The sequence below is a fragment of the Oratosquilla oratoria genome, chromosome 18 (assembly GCF_046742065.1).
Source record: "Oratosquilla oratoria isolate Oo_2021 chromosome 18, ASM4674206v1, whole genome shotgun sequence".
In the NCBI taxonomy this organism is placed as follows: Eukaryota; Metazoa; Arthropoda; class Malacostraca; order Stomatopoda; family Squillidae; genus Oratosquilla; species Oratosquilla oratoria.
This window is the reverse complement of record NC_134794.1, coordinates 12,666,533-12,679,032: the sequence shown is the minus strand read 5'-3', so window position 1 is coordinate 12,679,032 and position 12,500 is coordinate 12,666,533.

Sequence of the window (12,500 nt, the reverse complement as noted above, 5' to 3'; positions counted from 1 at the left end):
ATTATTTACTATTTTACTGTTTGTTTATTATTTGACTATACCTATACATTTACTTTTTTTATTTTTGTTATAATTTTTATTTGTTTATTTATTTATAATTATTATCATTTTTTCGCATCCGACCAAGTTATGGACCAAAAGGTTTCCAGTCGGCATGTTCCTCCTTTGTAAATCCTTTGTACGATAGAAAACTGATCTGACACCAAAGTTTGTTGCCAACTTGTGTTAAACTTGACTCAGTCTTGTCCAGACTACAGAGAGGCTAACCACATGTCTTCCTCACGTTTTACAAGTTTCGTCCACATTCTTTCATTACATATGTGAAACTCACATATGAGGAATTGTCCCAAGACCACATGATATGTGACAACAGCGCTTTGTTGCCAATAATTGCATTTCACAAAAAAGGAAGAATATATAATACATAATATTATATATATATATATATATATATATATATATATATATATATATATATGTGCAAAGTAAATCACTTGGAAAAATAAACTAACGAAGCAGAGCGCTTTCGTATATTACATCCACTGAAGATGTAATATGCGAAAGTGCTCTGCATCGTTAGTTTCTTTTTCAAAGTGGTCTACTTTGCATAAGTGAGCACACGTACCCGTGTTCTCATTAGCATATATATATATATATATACACATATATACACACACACACAAATATATATATATATAAATATATATCTATATATATATATATATCCCTGGACTATATCTAAACCTAGTAATGCCCGGATGTAAATTGCATCATAAACATTTTCTAAGAACCTCCACATAGAATATTTTTATCTTACCAAAAACGTTTATAATTCACTGGCGTTGACTGATGGTGTGATCATGACAGTTAAGCCGTTTACAAACGTTTCTCCAAAACAATTTTAAGCCCTGTTCACACGAGCGGTTTGAACCGCGGCGGTTCAATTACAATATAAGCCAATGAAGACGTTCACACACAACCGCGCAGTTTTTCCTTGACTATGAGGTACCGCCACAGTTTCAGCTAGTGTGAGCAGTGTCTTGCGCATTTTCTCATGAACATTTGTCATCAATTTTGTCATGAAAAACAGGTGAAAAACGTGAACGTATTTCAGTTGAACGAAATTCAGAATTAAGGCATTAATTCGGAAAAAAATGAACGAAAAGATCGAAAACTCTCATATAACGACATTTCTCAAATACTGTCCAAAATACTGACAGTGTGATCATAATACTGATAACCACTTGACGAGTTGCCAGTTATACAATTTCTGACGAAAATACAAATTTTTAGTAAATGGTTTTATTTTTCTCCTATCTGCGTCAGCTATGTAATCATTTTGTAAAAAAACTACTTTACTAAAGCCCCTTAGGGGGTAATGACATCACCCCTACGGATCAGAGGTACACAGAATAAGGACAGATATTCACATAAAAGTGCTGATTACTTTTAATTTGTACTATCTCCCATTTTCTATTGAAATTAAATTTCTCTTTAAAACCTCTGATTCCACTTCTTCAGTTGAATATTTTCTACCTAAGGATAGAAGCGCTGGTTCTTGGAGACAAAACTCTTTGCTACAATGTTCCCCAACATAGATTTACTTCATCCATCGACAGACAATTTTATTCATCTGAAAACGGGATCCCATGAGTATTGCTAACCCACTCCATTACAATTATCGTTCAAGCCTGTCATCCATCAATCAATCAATTAATCAATCAATCAAGTCAATCGTTATGACAACACATAGTGGCACTAACCCTTCTTCAAAATTGAGAAAAATCTCAGACAAGCTACCAGGCAGACACCCAACCCATTCCAAACTGTCTCCAGGCAGATTTACTTGACTGACGCAACGAATGTAACTAGAGAAGAAGTGATGATCTTACGGGTGGAGACGCTTAGCTGTCACCTGTGCCTTATGTGCTAGGGTAGTCAGGTCAGGTTATTGTCATTTGTATTCTTGGGATCGAACCGGAGACTTTCTACTCACGGGACATGAGCTATGTCGACTACACCACAGCGGGTCATACACGTGCATACGCACGCACACACACACACACACACACACACACGACTCGTGGCGCAGTTGGTAGAGTTCCCGGCTACCACTACGGAGGCCCGGGTTCGAATCCCGACCAGGGCTGAAGTAATTTCAGTATCGCTGCGCTGCGTGTCGTTACACCAACTCTCGTGGGCAGGGAATTGGGTGTGTGTGCGTGTAAGGTCACAGCATTACCCGTAGATCGGTCATACATGAGCTATGAGCTCTTTTCCGGGAGGGGAATAGTTGTCGATCACGAGTCCAACACGTGATCAAAAGACCATGGTGAATCACGCACACACACACACACACACACACACACACACACACACACACACACACACACACACACACACACACACATACATGTAAACCTCCAATCAACAAAATCAATTGCAGATAAAAAGGCGAACGTAAATCTTGCATACCTTGCAATCCCATTTTGCAAAGCCTCTGCGCTGGTCGTACGTTGTGCAATTTCCTTTTAATGCAGCCCTCCTGCTCTGCAATTACTTGCAATTATCTTTTAATGCGAGTCCTCTGGCCTGCAATTGCTTGATGTTGCACTTAGTTTGAGTCCTTGAGGAGATATGGCTTCTCCGTACTAAAACTGGTGTATGTTATATCTCTTGGTACAACAGCTGTAATAAGTCTTGTAACTAGTTTCAAAAAAGTTCGTCTTTTAGAGGTAGTTGAGCATGGTCTTGAACGAAACATAATGAAACTTGTGACTAAATTTCATAGATTGAGTAATTAACAAGTACAGTCACCACGATGAGTTGTAACTAGTTCCAAAAAAGTTCGGTTATTGGAGGTTGTTGAGCACGGTCGTGAACGAAACATAATGAAACTTGTGATTAAATTTAATAGGTTGAGTACTTAACAAGTACAGTCACCACGATTTGTAACTAGTTCCAAAAACGTTCGGTTATCGGAGGCAAACACGATGTTGAACTAAATATTTTGAAAATCGTGACAACATTTAATAGAGTATACAACAAGTACAGTCATCACGATGAGTTGTAACTAGTTCCAAAAACGTTCGGATATTGGAGGTAGTTAAACACGATGTTGAACTAAATATTTTGAAAATCGTGACAACATTTCATAGAGTATACAACAAATGGTCTCAACAACAACGCTTGTAACAGTTCCGTACTTAGCTCAAATATGTTATACTTCCGAACACAACTAATGTAACAAGATTTGCATCTAGTTCCAAAAGCGTTCGGTTATTAAAGGCATTTGAGAACATTTTTGAACGAAACCCTATTGGTCTGTGTGGGTTTCTGTGTTTTTCATATACAATGTAACTTTCTTTGCAGTGAATTTACAACAGAGCGAGACTATGAACAAGTATACTTTAATCTAATCTTCAGTCATCAGTGACTCCAAGATAATCTTTGAGGAAACGTCTGTTTCTCCTCTTCCTCCTCCTCCTTCTCCTCCTCCTCGTCCTCCTCCTCCTCTTCACTTTTTTCCTAATTTTCCCCCCTCCCCACCTCCTCTCTTTTTTATTCCTCTTCCTCCTCCCCTCCTCCTCCTCCTCCTCCACCTCTTTTTTTAACCTCCTCCTACCCTTTTCCTCCTCCTTCTCCTCCTCTTCACCTTTTTCCTAATTTCCCTCTCTCCTCCTCCTCCTCCTCTCTTTTTTACTCCTCCCCTCCTCCTCCTCCCACTCCACCTCTTTTTTAACCTCCTACCCTTTTCCTCCTCCTCCTCGCTTTTTTCTTCCTCTTCCCCTTCAACTCCTCCTCCTCCTCCTCCTCTTTGCTTTTTTCTTCCTTTTCCCTCTCAGCTCTTCCTCCTCCTCCTTCTTCTCCTCTTCGTTTTTTTCTTCCTCTTCCCCTTCAAGTCCTCCTCCTCCTCCTCCTCCTCCTCCTTCTCCTTCTCCTCTTTGTTTTTTCTTCCTCTTCCTCCTCCTTTTTCTCCTCCTCTTCCCTCTCCCCTCCTCCTCTTCTTCCTCCCCCTAACCGACATCCGAAGTTGAAATGTGCCTTTTGCCCGGATCCCGGCAGAGAGCGAGGGGCCCGACTATCCCCGGGGGACTCGACCTCGGACCCACTGGGGCAGAGTCCGGGGGGCGAGGAGGGATGAGGGGTCGCGCCGAGCCGCCGCGTCCTTTGTGCCGGCCAATGCTCGGGGGGTTCCTCCCCTCGGTGCTCGGAATGCGGCCGGCGCCGGCCTCTTAATATCAACTCGTTTTTCACGCTGGGCCTTACGGCAATGAAGATGCAACAAGAGGAGGAGGGGGGGAGGAGAGGAGGAGGGGGAGGAGGAGGAGAGGGGAAGGAGGGAGGGGGAGGAGGAGGAGGGGAGGAGGAGGAGGAGGGGAGGAGGAGGAGGGGAGGAGGAGTGGGAGGAGGAGGAAGAGGGGGAAAGGAGGAGGTGGAGTGGGTGAATCAGTGGAAGGAGGAAGAGGAATATGAGGGGAAAAGGAGGAGGTGGAATGGGTGAAGGAGTAGGAGGAGGAGGAAGAGGGGGAAGATGAGGATTGGAGAAAGGGAGAATGAGTAGGAGGAGGGAGATGAGGAGGGGGGAAAGGAGGAGGTGGAGTGGGTGAAGGAGTAAAAGGAGGAGGAGAGGTAAGACAGGAAAAGGAGGAGGAGGGGAAGAAGGAGGAAATGGAAGGAGGAGGAGGGGAGAAGGAGGAAATGGAAGGGGGCTGAAGGCTGAGAAAAGGAAACTGAGAAAGAGGAGGAGGAGGAGGAGGAGGAGGGGGGAGAGAAGGAAGACATGGAGGGGAAGTAGGAGGTGAAGGAAGCATAGGAGGAGGAGGAGGAGGAGTGAGGGTAGAAGGAGGAGCAAAAAGAGGAGGAGGAAGAGGAAACAGAAGCAATTTAGTAAGGAAGAGAAGAGGTACATAAGGTGAAGGTAATGCATAAGATGGAGATAGATAAGTGATGATAGAGATATAGAGAAGAACAAAAGAAAGAAAAAAAGAGAAAAAAAGATAACAAAATTATCTCCGTAAAAAAGAGATTGAATGAGAAAAGTGTGGGTGACAGAGAGAGAGAGAGAGAGAGAGAGGACAAAAAATATATCCGTAATAAAAAGAGGAGATTGAATGAGAAAAGAGAGGGTGACAGAGAAAGAGAGGGTGACAGAGAGAGAGAGAGAGAGAGAGAGAGAGAGAGAGAGAGAGAGAGAGAGAGAGAGAGAGAGAGAGAGAGAGAGAGAGAGAGAGACGAGGACAAAAAATATATCCGCCCTAAAAAGAGAAGACTGAATGAGAAAAGAGAGGGTGACAGAGAAAGAAAGAGAGAGAGAGAGAGAGAGAGAGAGAGAGAGAGAGAGAGAGAGAGACGAGGACAAAAAGTATATTCTTCCTAAAAAGAGGAGACTGAATGAGAAAAGAGAGGGTGACACAGAGAGAGAGAGAGAGAGGACAAAAAATATATCCGCCCAAAAAAAAGGAGATTGAATGATAAAAGAGGGTGACAGAGAAAGAAAGAAAGAGAGAGACGAGGACAAAAAAAAATTCTTCCTAAAAAGAGGAGACTGAATGAGAAAAGAGAGGGTGACAGAGAGAGAGAGAGGACAAAAAATATATCCGCCCTAAAAAAAGGAGATTGAATGATAAAAGAGAGGGTGACAGAGAAAGAAAGAAAGAGAGAGGGAGAGAGAGAGAGAGAGACCAGGACAAAAAATATATTCTTCCTAAAAAGAGGAGACTGAATGAGAAAAGAGAGGGTGACACACACACACAGAGAGAGAGAGAGAGTGGACAAAAATATATCCGCCCTAAAAAAAGGAGATTGAATGATAAAGAGAGGGTGACAGAGAAAGAAAGAGAGAGAGAGAGAGGACAAAAAATATATCCGCCCTAAAAAAGGAGACAATGAGAAAAGAGAGGGTGACAGAGAAAGACAGAGAGAGAGATAGAGAGAAAACAGGCAAGAAGGAGGAAGTAGTGAGGAGGAGAATTTCTCAAAATCCATTTGAGACTTTCCTTACTTTTTGGGAAGAGAGCCATTATCTCTCTCTCTCTCTCTCTCTCTCTCTCTCTCTCTGGAAGTCAAATGATGTCGCCCTTAAAACTTCTCCTTTATCCCCTACACGATTTATCAGCCACACCATTAACCACTTCCGTACGTGTTGGCACTTTAACTTGGAGCCTCGCTGCCGTCAGCCGATTTTTCATCTCCAGTCATTCCCTTTCATGCCGTGTTGGAGTTCTCCTGCTATATTCTTTTGGATCTCTGTTGTTATTGTTATCTTAATCATTGCCATTATTATCATTATCATTGTTATCATCATTATTATCATTATCATCGTTATCATTATCATCATTGTTATCATTATCATCATTATCATTATCATCATTGTTATCATTATCATCGTTGTTATTTTTAATGTTATCATCATTATCATGATTAAAGGTACCATTGTTATAGTTATCGTGACTATAATTACTATAATTGTCATTACCGTTATTACCATCAATACCGTTATTACCATTATTACCGTTATTACTCTCCGTGCCATGATTATCATTACCATCGTCATTATTATCATTATTATCATCATAATTATTATTACTATTATCATGTTCACCACTATAATCAACAACTTTACCAGCGTAGAGCTGATGGCCAGCTCCACCCAGCACTTCTAAGCTACCAGAAGAGGCTGGATGACCGCATTGTGAACAGCTGCCCAGGATGTAACACTTCACCCCATACCATACAACACATAATGGAAGACTGCATTATACACAATCATGCACGCAAACAACACAACATACACTCTATAAAGGATTTGTGGGAAAACCCAGTTTCGGCTGTAGCATTCTTTGGGGAGACGGGACTGCTCGGACAGACAGTCTAGGGAACGACAACAACAACAACATCAACAACTTTACCATCACAATCATCACCACCTTTGCAGACACCACCACTACTACTACTACCACCAACACCGTATCACCAACACACCACTACTTTCATCATCATCATTACAAACAATCTCCCTCCTTCATCTCCACCACCAACACCAACATCGCATTTCCCCTCTCCTGGGAAATGAGAATCCCCATGCTGGAGGTAATCTCTTCATCAGCGTTCTTCCTCCAGATATTTTTGTTCTTCTGTTCTTTCGTTCTTCCTTATGTTTTTTTTTTCAAGAGAGAGTCTGAGGTATAAGGATATTTTTGTTCTTTTTGTTCTTCCTTATGTTTTTTGTTCTTTCTTCTTTTTCTTCAAGAGGAAGAGTCTGAGGTATAAGGATATTCTTGTTCTTTTGTTCTTCTGTTCCTCCTTATGTTTTCTTTCGTTCTTCTTTTTCTTCAAGAAGAAGAGTCTGAGGTATAAGGATATTTTTGTTCTTCTGTTCTTTCGTTTTTTCTTATGTTTTTTCTTCTTTTTCTTCAAGAGGAAGAGTCTGAGGTATAAGGATATTCTTGTTCTTTTGTTCTTTCGTTCTTCCTTATGTTTTTTTTTCTTTCTTCTTTTTCTTCAAGAGGAATGAGTCTGAGGTATAAGGATATTTTTGTTCTTCCGTTCTTTCGTTTTTCCTTATGTTTTTTTTTCTTTCTTCTTTTTCTTCAAGAGAGAGTCTGAGGTATAAGAATATTTTTGTTCTTTTGTTTTTTCGTTCTTCCTTATGTTTTTTCTTTCTTCTTTTTCTTCAAGAGGAAGAGTTTGAAGTATAAGGATATTTTTGTTATTTTGTTCTTCTGTTCCTCCTTATGTTTTCTTTCGTTCTTCTTTTTCTTCAAGAGGAAGAGTCTGAGGTATAAGGATATTTTTGTTCTTCTGTTCTTTCGTTCTTCCTTATGTTTTTTCTTTCTTCTTTTTCTTCAAGAGGAAGAGTCTGAGGTATAAGGATATTTTTGTTCTTCTGTTCTTTCGTTTTTCCTTATGTTTTTTCTCTCTTCTTTTTCTTCAAGAGGAAGAGTCTGAGGTATAAGGATATTTTTGTTCTTCTGTTCTTTCGTTCTTCCTTATGTTTTTTTTTCTTTCTTCTTTTTCTTCAAGAGGAAGAGTCTGAGGTATAAGGATATTTTTGTTCTTCTGTTCTTTCGTTCTTCCTTATTTTTTCTTCTTTTTCTTCAAGAAGAAGAGTCTGAGGTATAAGGATATTTTTGTTCTTCTGTTCTTTCGTTTTTCCTCATGTTTTTTCTTCTTTTTCTTCAAGAGGAAGAGTCTGAGGTATAAGGATATTTTTGTTCTTTTGTTCTTCCTTATGTTTTCTTTCGGTCTTCTTTTTCTTCAAGAGGAAGAGTCTGAGGTATAAGGATATTTTTGTTCTTCTGTTCTTTCGTTCTTCCTTATGTTTTTTCTTTCTTCTTTTTCTTCAAGAGGAAGAGTCTGAGGTATAAGGATATTTTTGTTCTTCTGTTCTTTCGTTCTTCCTTATGTTTTGTTTCTTTCTTCTTTTTCTTCAAGAGGAAAAATATGAGGTATAAGGATATTTTTTTTCTTCTGTTCTTTCGTTCTTCCTTATGTTTTCTTTTCTTCTTTTTCTTCAAGAGGAAGAGTCTGAGGTATAAGGATATTTTTGTTCTTCTGTTCTTTCGTTCATCCTTATGTTTTTTTCTTTTTCTTTTTCTTCAAGAGGAAGAGTTCTTTCGTTCTTCCTTATGTTTTCTTTCTTTCTTCTTTTTCTTCAAGAGGAAAAGTACGAGGTATAAGGATATTTTTGTTCTTCTGTTCTTTCGTTCTTCCTTATGTTTTCTTTTCTTCTTTTTCTTCAAGAGGAAGAGTCTGAGGTATAAGGATATTTTTGTTCTTCTGTTCTTTCGTTCATCCTTATGTTTTTTTCTTTTTCTTTTTCTTCAAGAGGAAGAGTTCTTCTGTTCTTTCGTTCTTCCTTATGTTTTCTTTCTTTCTTCTTTTTCTTCAAGAGGAAAAGTATGAGGTATAAGGATATTTTTGTTCTTCTGTTCTTTCGTTCTTCCTTATGTTTTCTCTTCAAGAGGAAGAGTCTGAGGTATAAGGATATTTTTGTTCTTCTATTCTTTCGTTCATCCTTATGTTTTTTCTTTTTCTTTTTCTTCAAGAGGAAGAGTTCTTCTGTTCTTTCGTTCTTCCTTATGTTTTCTTTCTTTCTTCTTTTTCTTCAAGAGGAAAGTATGAGGTATAAGGATATTTTTGTTCTTCTGTTCTTTCGTTCTTCCTTATGTTTTCTTTTCTTCTTTTTCTTCAAGAGGAATAGTCTGAGGTATAAGGATATTTTTATTATGTTCTTTCGTTCATCCTTATGTTTTTTTCTTTTTCTTTTTCTTCAAGAGGAAGAGTCTGAGGTATAAGGATATTTTTGTTCTTTTGTTCTTTCGTTCTTCCTTATGTTTTTTCTTTTTTTTTTCTTTTTCTTCAAGAGGAAGAGTCTGAGGTATACGTTTTTAAAAATCATCTGATTAAAAAAAAATTCTGTAATTGTTAATTGAATTCAATCAGTTATTACTCAGAGCTTCTCTAATTGTCTCGGGTGGATAAGATGGCCGTTGCCAGTTGCTGCGGGGCTGCGGGTTTCAGGATAAAGAAGAAGAGGTTTTCCTACGTTGAATGAAATCATATGGCGCTAGGCGAACAAGAATGATTATACTTGAAACAGAGAGAGAGGGGAGAGAGAGGGAAGAAAGAGAGAGAGAGGGAAGAGAGAGAGAAAGGGAAGAGAGAGGGAAGAGAGAGAGCAGGAAGAGAGAGAGAGAGAGGGAAGAGAGAGAGAGAGAGAGAGAGAGTGGGGGGTGGAGGAGGGTGGAGGTGTGTGTGTGGGGGGGTAATAAAAGTTTGCCCACAAGAATAGAATGTCAAGGCAAGTGAGGCGGAAAGATAAAGACGCAAGATAGGACGACGTGGGAGAAGGGGAAAGGGGAGGAGGTGGAGAAGAGAGGGGAGAGGGGAGAAGAGGAAAAGAGAAGAGAAAAGAAGAGAAGAGAAATGAAGAGAGGTTAAGGGAAGAGAGGGGAAGGGAGAGAAGAGAGAAGTGAAGAGAGGGGCAGGGGGAGAAGAGAGAAGTGAAGAGAGGATACGGGAAGAGAAGAGAGGATAAGCGAAAAGAAGAGAAGAGAAGTGAAGAGAGGTTAAGGGAAGGGAAGAGAAGAGAAGAGAAGGGAAGGGGTAGAAGAAGAGAAGAGAAGTGAAGAGAGGATACGGGAAGAGAAGAGAAGTGAAGAGAGGTTAAGGGAAGAGAAGGGAAGAGAAGAGAGGGGAAGGGGGAGAAGAGGAGAAGAGAAGTGAAGAGAGGATACGGGAAGAGAAGCGAGGATAAGCGAAAAGAAGAGAAGAGAAGTGAAGAGAGGTTAAGGGAAGGGAAGGGAAGAGAAGAGAAGAGAAGAGAAGAGAAGGGAAGGGAAGGGGGAGAAGAAGAGAAGAGAAGTGAAGAGAGGTCAAGGGAAAAAAAGAGAAGATAAGTGAAGAGAGGATAAGCGAAGAGAAGAGAAGAGAAGAGAGGATGAGGGGAGAGAAGAGAGGAAGGTCAATGAAATCGGATGAGAGGAGATGAAAGAGGACCAGTGGACATTTTCTACCTCGGCACTTCCTCGTCACTTCTAAGACTTCACATCTTCGGCGAAATATCTCTGACGAAGTACCAAAAGGACTAAAAACCTCTGAATTGTTTCGTTGTAATAAAAAGTAAGTTTTAGTATTTTGAGTTAAATCACTTTTTTTTTGTAGAATAAGCTGAACGGGTAAAGGTGTACATGTATACATGTACGTGTAAGAGATGTATGACGGTCTCTTAACACATAAATACGCACACGCACGTACACACACAGACACGCACACACACAGACACGCACACACACATACACATACACACACACACACACACACACACACACACACACACACACTCACACACACACACACACACACACACGACTCGTGGTGCAGTAGTTATAGTTCCCGGCTGCGACAATGGTGGTCCGAGTTCGAATCCCGCCCAGGGCTGAAATAATTTTAGTATCGCTGTTCTGCGGGTCGTTACTCCAACTCTCGTGGGCGGGGAGTTGGGTGTGTGTGTGCGTGTAAGGTCACAGCATTACCCATAGATCGGTCATATATGAGCTTTGAGATCTCCTCCGGGAGGTTAATAACTGTCGATCACGAATCCAACACGTGATCCAAGACCATGATGAATCTCTCTCTCTCTCTCTCTTTCTCTCTCTCTCTCTCTCTCTCTCACACACACACACACACACACACACGCACACACACACGCACACACACACACACACATACCAGTGAGAATTATAGAACGAACAAAGAAGAACAAATAAAAGTGTGGACGAAGGAAAACCACAAAAGACGAAAAAAAAAAGAAAAACACAAAATAATAACAAAGGCGAAGCAAGAGAAGAAAGATAAGTCCCACATTTTATGGTTCATATTCTGGGTCGTTCGTTCACTGTTATAAGGTCGCTCGATACCTTCGGTTTCCGATTTCTCTTTTGTCGGACAATTGTGCTATTGTGGTCTTGTTTGGTGACAGCCATTGGCCTCGGCTGTCCGCGTACGTTGGGCAAAGGTGAAGGCTTCCGTCGCTGTTAAGCTCCTTCTGGTGTAAGCACTATGCCTTTAGAGAGAGATTGAGTGGTGAGTGTGTTAATCAAAGTAGTGAAATAGAAGGAATTTTTAATAATCTTGTGTAAAAAAAGTAGTAAATAGTAAATAAATATGAAAACAAACAAATAACTAAGTAAATAAATAAATGATTATAAATAAACAAATCAATAAATAAATGAATAAATATATGAATATATAGATAAATAAGTGAATGAATAGATAAATATATATATAAATAAATATATGATAAATAGATTAATATATATGAATAAATAAATAAATAAACAAACAAATAAATAGAAGGGCTTGGGTAGTCTACTGGATACCGTTTTGGACTCGAGTAGGTGGTCATGAGTTCGAGTCCCGGGAGCCGCTGTGGGCTTGTTGCGTTGGTTCCCGAAAGTCCTGGCCAGGCGGGGAGGCGACCCAATGTCGGGAAAAAAAAAGCGGCTTCCCTCAACTGACAGGATTTTGCCTTACCATAGGTTTTTCACTTCCCACTGCAGAGGGAGTTGGGTGTCGAGTGTGTAAGGGAAAAAAAAAAGAAGAAGAAAAAGAAAAAAAAAAAAAGAGGAAGTGCCCAAAGACTTGAAGCCAAGGGGTGCATCTTGCTGAATAAACTCGCCTGGTAGTTAACCAGAACTTTGGAGTTCCTGGGATCCCTGGTTGGGAAACGCTGATCTAGAATCTATAATGTCTAAGAAGAAACGATCCTATTTATTGAAAGGTGAGAAAGAGTTAATCCACATTAAGATATTTCTAGTGTTCACGAGAACAAAAAAATGTTCATTAGAACAAAGTTCATGAAGATAGTGTTCACGAGAACAATTTTTTTTTCATTAGAACAAAGTTCATGAAGAACACCATGATGTCCAGTGTTCACGAGAACAAAATGTGTTTATTAGAACAAAGTCTATGAAGAACACCATGATCTCTCCAGT